At 34.8% G+C, this 17,393-nt stretch overlaps 1 long non-coding RNA gene across 1 annotated transcript; it reads right to left on the bottom strand.

Moving 5' to 3' along the window:
* Positions 1–1,131: 1,131 nt before the first annotated feature.
* LOC104087880 (uncharacterized) lies at positions 1,132–13,173 on the bottom strand. The gene is made up of 2 exons (XR_011414432.1): positions 10,088–13,173; positions 1,132–1,808 (listed from the first exon to the last, which is right to left on the bottom strand). It is a non-coding gene; the product is annotated as an uncharacterized lncRNA (long non-coding RNA).
* Positions 13,174–17,393: the final 4,220 nt, after the last annotated feature.

The following is a 17,393-nucleotide window of genomic DNA, read 5'->3' as shown; positions in this document are numbered from 1 at the left end:
TTCAAACGTTCCAAACTCCGTCCGAAATTCATCCGAGTCACCCGGGACCTCATCCGAATATACCAATAAGTCCCGTAACACAACACGGGCCTGCTTGAGGTTTCAAATTATATCAAACAACACTGAAATTATGAATCGCGCCTCGAATCGAATTATGAGTTTTCAAATCTTCCAACTTCTATAATTTGCGCCGAAACGTATCAAATCAATCCGGAATGACTTCAAATTTTGCACACAAGTCATAAGTGACATAATGAACCTGTTCCAATTTCCATAATCAAATTTTGACCCCGATATCAATAAAGTCAACTCCCGGTCAAACTTTCTAAAACTCTTTCATTTTCCAACTTTCGCCAAAATGCGTCAAATTGTCCTACGGACTTCCAAATCCAAATTCGGACATACGCCTAAGTCCGAAATCACCATACAAAGCTATTGACATCATCAAAATTCCATTTCGGAGTCATTTTCTCAAAAGTCAAACTTCGGTCAACTCTTTTCATTTAAGCTTCAAAAATGAGAGTTGTTCTTTCAATTAAATTCCAAATCTTCCGAAAATCAAACTCGACCGCACACACAAGTCATAATAGACATCACAAATCTGCCAGGGACCTTAGGTCGTTGAACGAGATGCTAATTCATAAAATGACAATTTCGGTCATTACACTAGGAATTCTCCCAAAAGTGAGCATGTTCAAGAAACAATGGATAATATATATATCGATATTATCCACCGGTTAACTAATTTTTTCTCCGTATTAAACATGGATAGGGTCGGATAATTTATCCGTACTTACGTTACCCATTTCTGACCCACCCACATCCAACTCGCCCCGCTCGTTTACCACCCCTACTTGCAACACAAATTCGACAAGAGTTGATTTACCACCATAAGAAACCATTTTTCCTTGCCTGCCTTGTAATCTTGCAGCTACCTTTGCCACCATATTGTTAAAGTACGCAACCTTTTACATTCCAGCATAAATAGGACACCCAAGGTATTGCATAGGGAATTCTGAAGCTGTGACACCAGTGATTCTGCCCACCCCTGCAATTGTATCATCGGGAGAATTAGGATGCATAAAGAAACATGACTTCTGCTTATTTACCAATTGGCGTAAGCATTGTTCATAGATTTTCAAATTATCCATCATCATCTTCAAAGATTATGGATCATCAGAGGAGAAAAGAATAGTGTCATCCACATAGGATATAATAATAGGCCCTTTCCTATCAACAACATAAGGAATAAATCCAGCATTTACTAAATTGTCTATCAATCTTGAAAGAAGTTTATCTCCTATGACAAATAATAAGGGTGATCAAGGGTCCCCCTGCTTGATTCCTCTGGTTGACTTAAAGAAATCATATCTACCCCCGTTTATGTTCACTGAGTACCATACATACATTTGAGAGGGTCCTCCATACTTTGTCTATCCATAGTTCATTGAATTTAAGTTGTCTAAGTACTTGGCATAGATAGTCTCTTTCAACTCTGTCATAAGCCTTTGTCATGTCAAGCTTAAGTACTAGATTTTCTTGGTGCTTAGGTTTTCTAATGCTATCTAGCATCTACTAAGTCAACATAATATTTTTTTTGATTGATCTCCCTTTAATAAAGTCTGATTGGTTAGGAGATATCAACTTCGGCATCAATGGGGCCTCTCTCCGATTCAACGAGTTTGAGATGATCTTACAGGTGAAGTTACTTAGACTTATTGGTCTGAGTTCACTAAACTGTTGTGGGCACCTCATCTTAAGTATGAGTACAAGGCATGTATGTGTGAATGCCTTTGGTAATTGAGTACCTGCAAAAAAAATCAAGTATCATTAGTAAAAGATCATTCTTGATTCCTAACAAGAATGATAGAACTTTCCATACATTCCATCAAGTCCTGGTGCACTATGGCTGCTCATCGACATCACCACCTCCCTTATTTCCTATATCTTAGGGATATCATTCAGTGCCAAATTCTCTTCACTCCCTATAATCTTTGGTAGTAGGTTCACTAGTGATAGGTCTCTATTCTGTATTTCCTAAGAAAATTGTTTCTGAAAAAGTTCCACAGCTTCATTGGCTATGTCTTCCTCTCCTTCAATCCAGTTGTCATCCCCTTTCCTTATATTCTTAAGAGAAAGTCTCTTATTCCTTCCCTTAACAACTAAATCAAAACAATGGATAATATGGATATCCATATTATCCGCCGGTTAATCCATTTTTATTCGCATTAAATATGGGTGGGGTCGAATAATTTATCTATTTTTGTGTTACCTGTTTCTAACCCGCCCATATCTGACCTGACCCGCCCGTTTGCCACCCCTACTTGCAACACAGATTTGAAAAGAGTAGCCTTACCACCAAAAGAAAGCATTTTCCCTTGCTAGCCTTGTAATTTTGAAGCTACATTTGCCACCATAGTGTTAAATTACACAACCTTTTTGCTTCCAACATAAGTAGGACACTGTCACGACCCAAAATTCTCACCTTCGGAACCGTGATGGCGCCTAATATTTTACTTGCTACGCAAGACAACGTTAGAATAATTTTAAGCATTTTTAACAATTTAATTTAAATAATAATAAAGAAACTAATAACTTGAATAAATCTGAAAATAAGTGAATAAGCCAAATTAATAGCGATGTCTAAATACCATCCCAGAACTGGTGTCACAATTGCACGATCTACAAGAATAATACAAATAAAGGTCTGAATGAAAATAAAGCTGTCTGGAAAAAAATTCACAGCTAAGATAAAATAAAAGAGGACTTCAGAGCTGCGAACGTCGTGCAACATACCTCAAGTCTCCTCTGAGTAGTTGAAACCGAGCAAGTCTACAGTACGCCGTTGTGACAACTTCGGTATCTGGACAAGAAGTGCAGAGTGTAGTATGAGTACAACCGACCCCATGTACTATGTAAGTGCCAATCCTAACCTCGACGAAGTAGTGACGAGGCTAAGGTAGGTCACTTACATTAACTTGTACGCAATAATAATAATAATAATAATAATAATAATAATAATAATAATATAATAATAATAATAATAATGATGATAATAATAATAATAATAATGATAATAATAATATTAATAATAATAATAATAATGATAATAATAATAATGATAATAATAACAATAACAACAACAACAACAATAATAATAATAATAATAATAATAATAATAATAATAATAATAATAATAATGACAATAATAATAATGATAATAATAATGACAATAATAATGACAATAATAATGATAATAACAATAATCATAATAATAATAATAATCATAATAATAATAATAATAATAATAATAATAATAATAATAATAATAATAATAATAATAATAATAATAATAATAATAATAATAATAAGAAGAAGAAGAAGAAGAAGAAGAAGAAGAAGAAGAAGAAGAAGAAGAAGAACACATGAGATACAATATACTTACGAAATTATATTAAAGTTGTATTATAATTGTATGTAAATTGTAATAATGACAATAATAACGACAATAATAATGATAATAATAATGACAATAATAATGATGATAACAATAATCAGAATCATAATAATAATAATAATAATAATAATAATAATAATAATGAGAATGACAATGACAATAAGAATGACAATGACAATCATAATGATAATGACAATCATAATAATAATAATAATAATAATAATGAGAATGAGAATGAGAATGACAATCATAATGATAATGACAATAATAATAATAATAATAATAATAATAATAATAATAATAATAATAATAATAATAATAATAATAATAATAATAATAATAATAATAATAATAATAATAATAAGACATGAATAAAAGTAAGGCATGTATCTCATATAACCAATCAAGGTCAATTCGATAGTTACAATGAATTATTTCTTTTATCAATTCGGTTGTGGCGTGTAACCCGATCCTACAATATAGCTCTTCAAAATTAATTTTGTTGCGGCGTGTAAATCGATCCCACAATATAATTATTCTCATCTCTGTTGCGGCGTGCAACCCACTCCCCAGACAATATCAATTCTCAACTTATGGATGAAATTACTTCAATCAATGCAAAAATTAATACAAAACTATAAGACAACAAGGCATACAATAATTATGATTTATTTAGGAAACAAGCATAGACAAGTAGCAAATAAATGTGGAATCATGGAGGAATTAGACAATTATATATATAATGGCAAATGTCAAATAGAAATTATTACATATAAGTCAAATATGCATGTATCACTTAAAGCATGAATTCAGGGCATAATATTAAGCAATAAGGATAAGAGAAATAATTAATAAAATAATTAAGTAATGAAATAAAGCAATTTATGAAATAGGGATAAACAAGGAAACAAGCAATTTGACGATGTATTGACACTCGCCACCTCGCCTATACGTCATTACACATGAAATTCACATAATATATAGTTCAAGGGTTCTATTCCCTCAAGTCAAGGTTAACCACGACACTTAACTTGCTTTGTCATTCAAGTGATCACTCGACCACAACTTTTCCTTTCGAATTAGTATCCAACCCAATCAAACATATCCGTTTATTGGCCAACAATTCAATTGAACCTTTAGAAATTATTCACAATTCAAAAGAGACTTAGGGTGTGTTTGCTATGAAGGAAATCCAATTTTCTGATGTTTGGTTGGTTTAAATGTTTTGAAAAATATTTTTCTTATGAACTCATTTTCCTCCCATTGGAGGAAAATACTTTCCTTATCAAGAGAAGGGAAAACATTTTCCAAAATTCCTTCTCAACCTTCCCCACCGTCACCAACCCACCCCACACCCCCACCCACTCACCTGTCATGAGCCCAAATTCCCTCTGTAGGATGTCGTGATGGCACCTAATCTCTAAAACTAGGTAAGCCTATCAATGCGGAAAAATAATAAATATCTGGAATAAATAAACTACAATTCAAACAATTTCAACTCCTAAAACCCGGTAGAAATAAGTTACAAGCTTCTAAGAATTTATCCTTAATGTCTCTATATAACAGAGCCTAAAGAAAATAAGGAAGCAACATAAAAATGATAGAAGGGGACTCCGGAGTCTGCGGACGCTGGCAGATATACCTCGAAATCTCTGTGCGCAGGTAACTCACTAACATCTAGGCTGGTAAGATGTATCTGGATCTACACAAAAAGATGTGCAGAAGCATGGTATGAGTACACCACAGCGGTACGCAGTAAGTGCCGGGCCTAACCTCGGTAGAGTAGTGACGAGGTCAGGTTAGGCCCTACTGGAAAATAATAATTTTATGGTAAAATATTTAACAATATAATAAAATAAAATGACTATGGAAATGAATCAAGTAGTATGTCATATTTAATGACACCAAATAATTGCAATTAATATCTCGTGGAAACAAAACAAACTTTCCTTTTAATTTCAAGAAAATCACAACAAATAATAAGGGTAGCTACGGCCATAAATCAATATCAACAAGGGCACTCCCGAGGTATCGCCTCGTAGTCCCAAATCATAAATAAATTCACAATATCTCATTTTCTTATATCACCACGGGAGCCTTCATATTTAATTTTAAAGAAATTATTTTTTCCGAAATAGCATCCCGCGTTTTAGCCACCCTTATCACACCGCATGACTTCTAGTAGTTTTCCCTACTAGCCACGCGTATTAAGCCACCCTTATCTCACCACATGCGTTTCAATACCCGAATCTTATACCACCGCATGCGTATCAATATCACAATATATCAGAATTTGTACCTCAACTGCTCAAATAATTTAACTTGCCATCATAATTCAACAACAATATTTTTTACAATAAAGAGCTCACGGCTCATGCCAAAGTAAATTATCAATAATATATATTTTTTTACAATAAAGAGCTCACAGCTCCATCACAATGAGTACGAAAATCTTACACAAATATTCAGGAATAAATAATTCAGCAAAATAATATTTCAAAATCTCTAATACGTTGCTTCAATACCAAATTTAAAATGTCAAATACCTCATATTAATAATATTTAAATTAAAGAAAATAAATTTCAAATAATGCACAGAATAAAAGAAACCAAGTTTCAACTAAACAGGTAAAATAATTAGTAGTAAAAGATCAAGCAAATTTAAAGTATACAAATCAAATCAATGATGGAGAATATAACAAGATTTAATAGTTTAATCAATATGCAACAGTGATCTTCACAATTTAAAAACATAATCCTTCACATTTAGTCTGTGTACACACTCGTCACCTTGTGTACACGACTTTCGTCACATTACAATTAATACCAATCCTAGGGAAAATTTCCCCCACATAAGGTTAGACAAGTCACTTACCTCGACTTGCTCCAATTTAACCAAGTAGTATGCTTTTTCCTCGATTTTCTGATTCCGGTTGACTCGTATCTAGTCATAATTAATTCGATACAGTCAACAAAAATTATAGAATTAATTCTATAAGAAAATACTACATTTTTCAATAAAAATCCGAAATTAACTCAAAAATGGCCCGTGGGGCCCACGTCTCGAAATCCGGCGAAAGTTACGAAATATGAACGTCCATTCAACCACGAGTCTAACCATACCAAAATGACTAAATTCCAATAACGATTCGACCATCAAATCCTCAAATCTATCCAAGAGGGTTTTCAAATTTTTCCAACTTAAATCACCAATTAAATGTTAAAAACAGTGATGGATTCGGGTAATCTAATCAAGATTGAGTTAAGAACACTTACCCCAATATTTTTCCTTGAAAATATATCAAAAATCGCCTCCGCTCAAGCTCCAAGTTGTTAAAAATGGCGAAAGGGGACGAAGCCCCTCTGTTTTTATAACTTACAGATCTGTCCAGGGTGACCTCGATCATGGAGTCTGATCCTGGACCTCGATCATAGGAGTCCGATCATGGGGAGTCCGATTAAGGGTAGTCTGATCATATGGAGTCCGATCATGGGGAGTCCGATCATGGAGTCCGATCATGGGAAGTCTGATCATTGGGAAGTCCGATCATGGGACGTCCGATCATAGTCCTCGATCATGGACCTCGGTCATGGCCTTCGATCATGGCCCTCGACCCTGGGGCTCGATCACAGCCATTGATCCTGGCTTCGATCTCTATGGCCTTCGATCACTGGCCTTCGAGCTTGCCTTCGATCATGGCTCTCGAGCCTGCCTTCGGTCCTCGGCTCGATTTCTGGGCTCAATTTTTGGCCTTCGATTATTGGGCTCAATTGCACATCAGAAGAAAATTTGAAGCAGCTGTTTAATTCCCATTTTTGATCTGTTAACCATCTGAAATTCACCCGAGACCCTCAGGACCTCAATCAAATATACCAACAAGTCCTAAAACATCACATGAACTTATTTGAAATCTCAAATCACATAAAATAACGCTAAAACCACGAATTATGCTCCAATTCAAGCTTAATGAAACTTAAAATTTCCAACTTCTACATTCGATATCGAAACCTATCAAATCAAGTCCGATTGACCACAAATTTTGTACACAAGTCATAAATGACATAACGAAGCTGTGAAAATTTCAGAACTGAATTCCGACCCCGATATCAAAAAGTCAACTCCCCGGTCAAACTTCCAAACTCTAAATTCCTATTTTAGCCGTTTCAAGCCTAATTTCACTACGGACTTCCAAATAAAATTTCGATCACGCTCCTAAGTTCAAAATCACCATACGGTGCTGTTAGAATCATCAAAATTCTATTCCGTGGTCGTTTGCACATAATTCAACATTCGGTCACTATTTGAACTTAAACTTTTAATTTTTCATCAAAATTTCATATCTCGGGTTAGGGACCTCGGAATTTGATTCTGGGCATATGCCCAAGTCCCAATTCACGATACGGACCTACCGGATCTGTCAAAATACTGATCCGAGTCCGTTTGCTCAAAATGTTGACCAAAGTCAACTTAGTTGAGTTTTAAAGCTCTAATTCATATTTTAATCCATTTTTCACATAAAAACTTTTCGGAAAATTTTACGGACTGCGCACGCAAGTCGAGGAATGATAAATAGTGCTTTTCGAGGTCTTAGAACACAGAATTAATTATTAAATTTAAAGATGACATTTTGGGTCATCACACCACCTAACCCTATCCCACCCCCTCTCTCCAAAATCACCACCCACCCTACTACTCCCCCGATAATTTTTTTTTTTTGTAATTTCAAATTTCTATTTTTTTATTTTTCTGCACCACCCCATCACCCACCCCACTGCCCTCTCCCACCGCACAAAAAAAGTTTTTTTTTTACTTTTTTTTGTAATTTTCAAATTTCTGTTTTTTTTTCCTGCACCACCCACCCCACTGCCCCCACCCCGCACAAAACCCCACCCCGCACAAAAAAAAATTACTTTTTTTTTTTCATATTTCGGTTTACTGGTTTGAAATTTTACTAGTTCCAAAGTTATGAGTTCGGAGGTTTATGTGTTTGGAAGTTTACGGGTTTAGAAATTATAAATTTACGGGTTCAAAATTTTGCGGGTCGAAAGTTTAGCGGTTAGGAAGTTTATGAAATTTGTGGGTTTAGAAGGCTGTTGATTCGAAAGTTTATGGCTTCGTATTTAATGTATCTAAATTATTTATGAATATTCTTGAGAAATTAATAATGTAAATAAGTATGAAATCAAGAAATATAACTAATTTCAGATAAAGAATACTTACCCAAATCAAACTTTTGAAAAATCTCTCGGCAATCGTCCAAAACCGTGGCCTAAAACTGTAAAAATGAACAAAAATGTCGGACAACAGACTTCTACATTTTGTCCAGGCAAGTCGCATATGTGAAATGCGACTTGTCTCATTATTTCCAGGCAAATATTTGTAGTATCAGCCTTCTATTAATCAATCATAACATTCTGTACAAATATCCAAATGATGAAGGGTTTATCTTTCTGGAAACTAGATTCAAAGGGCTACAACTTTCATATTTTGATCATCTCTAAATCCCTTATAGATTGTGAGATATAAGCTTCCAAAGTCAGCCATGTGCAGCAAATATTTTCTCACGATGTACACTGCCAGGCAAAACAACTGCAGTACCAGTTTTCAGTAAATTGATCATAAATTTCTTTACAAATTGCCCAAATAATAAATGTTTTACATTTCTGGAAACTAGACTCAAAGGGTTACAACTTTCATTTTTGGATCATCTCCAAATTCCTTATAGATTACGAGATATAAGCTTCCACAATCAACCCTATGCAAAACAGAAAATTCTCACGATGCACACTGTTGTAGCCAAAAACTAGCAATTAAAAATGGCCTAGAAATGGCCTGAAACTCACCCGAGCCACTCAGGACCACATCCAATTATACCAACCAGTCCCGTAACATAACGCCTCTGTGACATTGGCACTGACCTGCTTTTCTTCCACTTGAGCTTTGTTCCTCTCATACCTTATTTTATTTCTACAATTGACTTTCCAAATGGCCCTGCATGAAATAATATTGACAATAGATAAGGTCACCCCCAATATTCAATATTCAGCCATACCCCACCTTCCTTGCCATCTAAAGTGTTGAACCCAAGCCATAACTCATCTAACTTTGGTTTTAGCAAGTCAATTTCAACTTTCATCTTAGCTGTATTTCCTCTAGACTTGGAATATGTGGCCATATCAGGAGCTACAAAAGTCCGAATTGCAATTACCATTCTAGAAACAATGTCCCACCTGAATAGATGCCATGGCAGCTGATGTATTAATATTCAAACTGGAACAATAGATGTTTCCACTTCTGGCCTAAAATCTAGGGTCTATTTCATGATTTTCATTGGGGCTATTCCAATATTCACAAATGATCAAGTTCCCACATAAGTAAAATCAACTTCATTATCATAATCTAGATATACATGCTAATAATCAAAATATGAAATTATAACAGTTCCCCTAAGCTGAAATTGACTAACTAACTCTCTCCTTATGTCATCCATCGTTGGTTTTCCCCAATAAAACTTCCCAATAACGGTAAATTTATAATATTGAGAAATATTCACAAAATAATCAACAGCAATGAAAAAGACAATCGTTTTTCCAAGATGCATACCATGTTCGATTGAAACTGGATTTTACCTGAATTCCCAATTGCCAACTTTGCCTGAACATCAGCCGAAAAGATGGTTTGGAAGTACCTAGATTGTTTTTTCTATTCATAGCTATGGTAGATATTCTAATCCCAGCACCATGTGGATACATAGATATTGCACTCTATAATTGATTTGATGTTGGCCTAGTCAGATTAGCACCCATCTGTTCATTCCCAATTGGAGCCTCTGATGCATTTGCCTTCTTATTGTGATTAATCTATCAAAGTTTGATGATACCTTCGGGAAATTCTAAACTGAACTTTTACTATTGTGGTTAGTCTTTGCTGCTTGAGAATCTGGAACTTCATCTTCCATCTTCGATTGCCCAAAAGGCTCTTGTTTATGTGTTTCAAAATCATTGTTGTTGCTATTATTGACGCCCCTAACTTGAAAGTACAAGGGGGCGAATTGTAAAAATTCTTTAGTCGACTAACTTTGTTCTTAGTTGACTACCAAGGTTCTGCAGACAAAAGTTAGTACAAGAAATAAAAGTAACGGAGAACAATAAAAATAAACATGAGAGATAGAGATTTTTATACTGGTTTGTGTACCGATATGGAACCTACATCCAGTTGCCTTGGGTCATAAGGGTTCTCTTAAATCTTCAATTGAACAACTATATATGTTGTTTTCTTCACGTTTACCACAAACGAATTACAAATGAATTCTTGACACAACCTTTAAATCAATTTCTTTTTTCTCTCTATCTTTTGAGACACTAGTAAGCTTAGGAATACAGTATTTTGTAAGAAGTAGAAAGATTGAAAACTTGTATGAAAGTTGCGTAAAATCCCAAGTCCTTTCTTCTCTTCTTATATAGAGCTTGATGAAGTTGTTGGTTCCTTTCTGTAAGATTTTGGAAAATCGTTGATTAAATAATTTTCCTTTTGAGTCAATGTATTCTAAGAGTAGGACCCAAGGGTTGCCTCTTGAATACAGCACACGAAGCAGGGCCAGATTCATCCTTAGTTAATATTAAGCAGGGCCAATCACTGAAGTTGAGTCTTTCGTTGATTTTGCACAATTTATTGATTCCCTTTCCTTCCTTGATAGTCTTTTGTCTATTTTGCATATTGATTGATTCACTTTCCTTCTTTATTTTCCTGATGTACGCACTTGATAGAAGGATTTGAATGTGATAGTTGTGGTTGTACCTTCCTTTGTTTCTTTCCTACCTTGATGCACTTTCCTTCTTGTGATTTGAATAGTTAGCCTACACACGTGGTAGATACATTAGTAGAGAGTGTTTAACTTTTGTTTTGAGTCATCGTTGAAATTCGAAACCTAACAATCTCCCACTTTTTTGACAATAAACAAAAGAGTTTCAAGGATTTTGTAATGTTTTCCTTCACATTGTATCCTTTTATATGCTGTGCTCCCTCGTCTTCATCCTCCCCCTATCTAGCCCCCCTATCTTTATACTCTTTTTCTTCTCCCCCTTTGATATCAATAAAAAATAACAAGAGAAGATACATAGAAAATGATAGATAATGACATAAAATAACCATCATGTAGTACTTATATATACAACCAAGTAGTCATAGTTGAAACATCCCAGACAACAATTCCTTCCAAGGAAATACTTTAGAATGTTGATCGCTTTGGTGTAGAAATTGTCATAAGAGGCATCAATCTCCTTGGTGACTTTAATCAAACGATCAGTGACATCCTACATAGCCCTGATCCTTTGTCTTTTTGTGGTCTGAAGATTGATTCTTAATCTAGCCACATCTGCTCCAGTTTCCTTTGTTACTTCCCTGATTTTGCCTACTTGTTCCTGCATAGTGGTTAGCAAATCCTTGATACTTACAATATTTTGATGCATTAGCAACAACTGATCTGAGGATGAAGATTGTTTGACTTCAGACATAATTCCTCAAGTACCCTGTTATGTTGGGGTTGTAGATTCTGGGGGTTTGTCTTTCTTGACCAAAGTCCCTTTAACTAAGGTGTACCCCATCATAGCAATTGTTGTTTTGTCATAAGTGCTAGAGAAGATCTTAGGGGAAAAGGGAGATAAATCCACTTTCATCACTTGCAAAATATGAGAGATTAGTAGGCCATAGGACAAACTGTTCGCAGAGGAAGAGACATCCCTAATACTCTCAAGCATGAATTGACGTATCCAGGTGAATCAATCAATAGCTTTTTCCATTAATAAGACAGTACAAAACAAACACGTGTATGATAGACAAGGTGCTAAGGGACCCAATGCAAGGTAGGAGGGTGGTAACAATAATGTGGGCTAACACAGAATGCTCAAAAGTTTAGGTTCTTGCGACCTATATCAGGGGATTTTTAGATAGAACACTTTTTGCATCCTCAAAAGATACTTTAATATCATCAGGCCACGAATGTTGTACAAAGAAACTATACCCAAGAAACTTAGTTGAAAAGATATTTTCAAACTGATAATAATCAAGAATGATGCAAGTCCCAAGAACCATAAATTCCAAATCATCTTTGTCATCCACAAACAAGTTTGCATATAACATACGCACAAGATTTTCATAAATGGTATCACCAACAATAGCAAATAGAGATAAGAGTTTTTGAGTTTCAAACACAGAGACAACATCACAATGAGAATTCTTCATAGATTTTAAACTTACAGTGCATCCATAAGAAATCGACTTCCCTTTGTAGGCAACCAATTAGGACTTCTCCTCAGGACCATAGAAGTTCATCTTGTCCTCGGGGCCTAAATCCATGCTTTTGATTTTCCCTTTCTTCTGTGATGATTGTTTGAGATTCGACTCCATTAGTCGTTTGCTGGTCCTTTTTTGAGTAATGAGAATTTCTTCTAGAGAATTACTAGATTCTTCTTCAAAACACTTGATGATCTGAGCCCTTCGACGATTCAATGTCAACATGTTCATCACTGTGGGTAATTTTGTTTTAACTGGTGACTTCTTCGAGGCATCGGGAAAGATGGAGAGGGTTTGAATTTAGCCATGAGAAGAAAACAGGGTTTCTGAGAGTGTGTGTGAGTAAGATATGAACGAGGGGGTGTCTAATAAAGAGAGATGGGTGATGAAAATTTGCCTCAATTAGAGAGAGACGTGTGAAAGACAACTGAAAAGTTGCCTTCTAGAGACACATCGTCAATCTCATAATTAATGCATGCAAAGAGTAAACAAATCAATAAAAGATATTTTGGGCGGAAATTTTAAAACATTGTAAAAGAATTTCGAAACAAATATGGAACTAATGATAATTATAAGGAAATTGAAAATATACCTATTTTATCGCAAAAGGAACAAAATCTTTCTTCAAGCAGAGGTTTTGTAAAAATATCGGGAAGCTAATTTTCAGTGTTAACGAATAAAAACAAAATATCACCTTTTGCAAAATGATCACGAATAAAATGATGCTTGATTTCAACGCATTTAGCTCTAGAATGATACACATAATTTTTAGAAAGACAAATAGCACTAGTATTGTCACACATAATTTGAACAATTTGAGATGGAAATCATAATCTAAAAGTTGATGCATAATCCATAGAATTTGTGTACAACAGTTGCATACAACCAGATATTCTACTTCACTAGTAGACAATACAACATAATTTTGTTTCTTGCTATGCCAGGAAATAAGTGATTTTTCCAGCAACTGACAAGTTCCCCTTGTACTTTTTCTGTCAATTGTCACCTACAACATCTGCATCTGAGAAACCTTTAAGATAAAAAAATATTTAATCTTTCATACCATAGTCCATAGTCGACTGTTCCTATCAGATATTTAATAATTCGTTTAACAAGAGTTAAATGAAACTCTTTGGGAGCTGAATGATACCTTGCGACTTATAAATGCTGAACATAATATCTGGTCGACTTGCAATAAGATAAAGTAAATATCCAATCATACCTCAATACATTATTTCATCAACACTCGTACCATTTATCTCTTCATCAATGATGGTTGACAGACTCATGTGAGTCCCTATATCTTTGGTATCGGACATACCAAACTTCTTATAAGCTCTTTTGTGTACTTTGTTTGGTTGATTAAAGATCCCTTTTTGGGATTGCTTGATTTGCAGCCTAAGGAAGATTGTGAATTCTCCCATCATGTTCATCTAAAATTATCCTTTCATGATATTTGAAACGTCTTTGCATAATTCTGAGTTAGTACTTCCAAAAATAATATCATCAACGTAAATTTTTACAATCAAATTACCTTTGTCTGAATGTTTAATGAAAAGAGTGGTGTCAATATTACTTCGATTAAAGCCATGATTGACTAAGAAAGAGCTTAGCCTTTCATACCATTCTCTAGGAGCTTATTTAAGCCCAAATAGAGCTTTAGAGAACTTGTAGACATGGTTCGGAAAAGGCTCATTTACAAACCATGTGGGTTTCTTGACTTTCATACTTCCTTAGATATAAATCCATTTAAGAATGCACTTTTTACATCCATCTAAAATAATCTAAAGTACTTGTGAGTAGCATAATCTAGTAGAATAATAATTGATTCTAGCTGGCAACTGGAGAAAATATATCTTCATAATCAATTCCTTCTTTTTGAGAGTATTCTTGAGCGACCAATCGGGATTTATTTCTTACTACTTAGCCGGACTCATTTAGCTTATTCCTGTAGACCCATTTTGTTCCAACAATGGATGCATTAGGAGGTTTAGGAATAAGCTCCCATACCTTTTTTTTAATTGATCAAGTTCCTCTTGCAATGCACTTATCCAGCAGTCATCTCCAAGGGCCTCATCTACCTTTTTAGTTCAAACTATGAGATGAGAGCAATATTTGAAGTCTGCTTTTGCGATCTTCTAATTTTCATGCCTTCTTGAGGAACAACAATGATAAATTTATAGGGATATCTAGGTTCACTTTTTCATTCATTTGGTACAATTGTAGTTGTTTCCTTTTCAATAGGAATTGATGGTTCAGGTGTATGTGATTCCTGATTTCCATGTGACTGTCAGTCGAATGATGTTGTTGATCAGCGACTCCTTCATTAGTGTCCTCAATTGCTTGAACAGATTTTAGAACTATAGTAATTTCCTCATCATCAAGAAGTTTCTCATTCCTCGAAGAGGGGTTAGTATCAATAAACACAACATGAACATATCTTTCAATAGATAAGGTTCGTTTATTGTAAACTCTATATGCTCTACTTGACAGAGAGTATCCGAGAAAAATATGTTCGTCACTTTTTGGATCAAACTTACCGAGGTTGTCCTTTCTGTTATTGTGAATAAAGCATTTGCATCCAAATGAGTGAAATTAACTAATGCTGGGTCGTTTACTTTTTCACAGCTCATAGGGAGTCTTTCTGAGAATAGGTCTTATTACACACCTGTTGATAATATGGCATGCAATCCTTATTGCTTCTGCAAAGAAGTGGTGTGTAAGTGAGTTTTCTACAATCATAGTTCTTGTCATATCTTGAAGAGTTCTATTTTTCTATTCCACTACTCCATTTTATTGTGGTTATCCGGGGGATGAGAAGTTGTGGGAGATTCCCTGGTTATTGCTGAAATTTTCTAATACTTTGCTTTCAAATCTCCTCTATGATCACTTCTTATGGAAGAGATATAATATCCTCTTTCTCGCTGAACCTTTTTGCAGAAGACTTCAAAATTCTTCAATGCTTCATCTTTATGACTCAAGAAAATAACCCAGGTAAATCGAGAAAAATCATCTAATTTAACAAAAGTACATTTTCTACCACCAATGCTAGCAGTCCTGGTTGGGCCAAAGAGATCTATGTGCAACTGTTGAATAGGTTTTGTAGTAGAAACAATGTCTTTGATTTTGAAAAAAGATCTGGTTAGTTTACCTAATTGACATGCATCACAAATATGATCTTTTGAAAAGTCTAATTTTGGAAGACCAGTGACGAGATCCTATTTAGAAAATTTTTGAATAGTATGCATGCTAGCGTGACCAATATTTCTATGTCATACCCAAGGATCACCATTTATAGAGACTAGATGGAGTTGATTTGACATGATATCAATATTACAAAGGGTGTATACATTACTATCTCTACTTTCATATAGAATGGTTTTACTTGATTCGTCTTCAATGATTTACCCTTTCTTTATAAAACGAACTGCATAATCATTGACACATAGCTGGTTAATGTTGAGCATGTTGTATCCAGGTTCATCCACAAGGTAGACTTTTTCCACATTGTAAGATGAGTTGAGGGGGACTTTTTCAATACCAATTACATTCCCTTTTGATTTGTCTCCAAAGGTGACTGACCCACCATCAAGTTTAGTGATTGTTTTGAAAATTTGTTTGTCACCTATCATGTGCTGGAACACGCGCTATCAAGATACCATTTTCCTCTTCAATTCTTTTTGTGATGTTCCTGCATCAAAAATGTACTTATTTTTAGGTACCCAAGCTTGCTTGGGTTCTCATTAGTTAGTTTTCTGGTTGTTTGCTAGATTTGATGCCTTAGGTCGCCAAACCCAGCTTCTATTATTCCTAAACCTACAATGATTAGATATATGACCAGACTTTCCACAATAAAAGCAAGAGGGACCATTAAAATTCTAAGGGATTTTTTCCCTTTCATCTCTAAACTGAGCGAATGCATGATGAAGAATTGTTTGCCACAAATATGTTCTATGAGGAGTTGAATGGTATGATTTTATAGAACTATGGTTAGTGGATTTTTATAATCCATTCAGTTGTAATTGAAGTTCACGAACTTCTTCTTGAAGCATGTCTCTTTTAATTTCACATACTTCTAGTTTTAGTTCCCATCCTTTCTTTTCTCGTTGAATCTTTCAAAGTTCGTGTAGAACTTTTTCAATATCTGCAAGATCAATATCAATAAATTCTTGAAGTTCATTTCATTTAGGACACATAGGTGAGCGTACCTCACTTGTTCCTTCATTTACTTCCTCGTGGTCGAATTTTTCGTCATCTCTGATCGCCATGAAACACATATTGGGTATCTCCTCAGGATCAGATCCTTCTTCATCGTTCCATGCTCCAAACAATTTCTTCTTTTGATAATTTCTGTTGAGTTTTTTTTTCAGTTCAGGGCATTCTGCTTGAATATGACCATGTTTTCCACATTCATAGCATCTTCCATCATTCTTGTCGTTTTCATTCACTGGTTTTTTCCATTCCTGAAGTTTGTTTTGCCTCTTCTGCTATTTCGGTTTCTTCTCAACATGCTTGATACTACTTTGGAGAGCATAGCTATGTTCTCCTCCTCCTCCTCTTCTTCTTCTTCTTCTTCTTCCTCTGATTCTTCTTCTTCTGATGATGATGATGATGATGATGATGATGATGACTCAGGCAATGTTG

This window comes from Nicotiana tomentosiformis, chromosome 2, assembly GCF_000390325.3.
Source record: "Nicotiana tomentosiformis chromosome 2, ASM39032v3, whole genome shotgun sequence".
Taxonomy (NCBI): Eukaryota; Viridiplantae; Streptophyta; class Magnoliopsida; order Solanales; family Solanaceae; genus Nicotiana; species Nicotiana tomentosiformis.
Note: the sequence above shows the minus strand (reverse complement) of the source record. Positions and strands in the feature narration are given on the sequence as shown.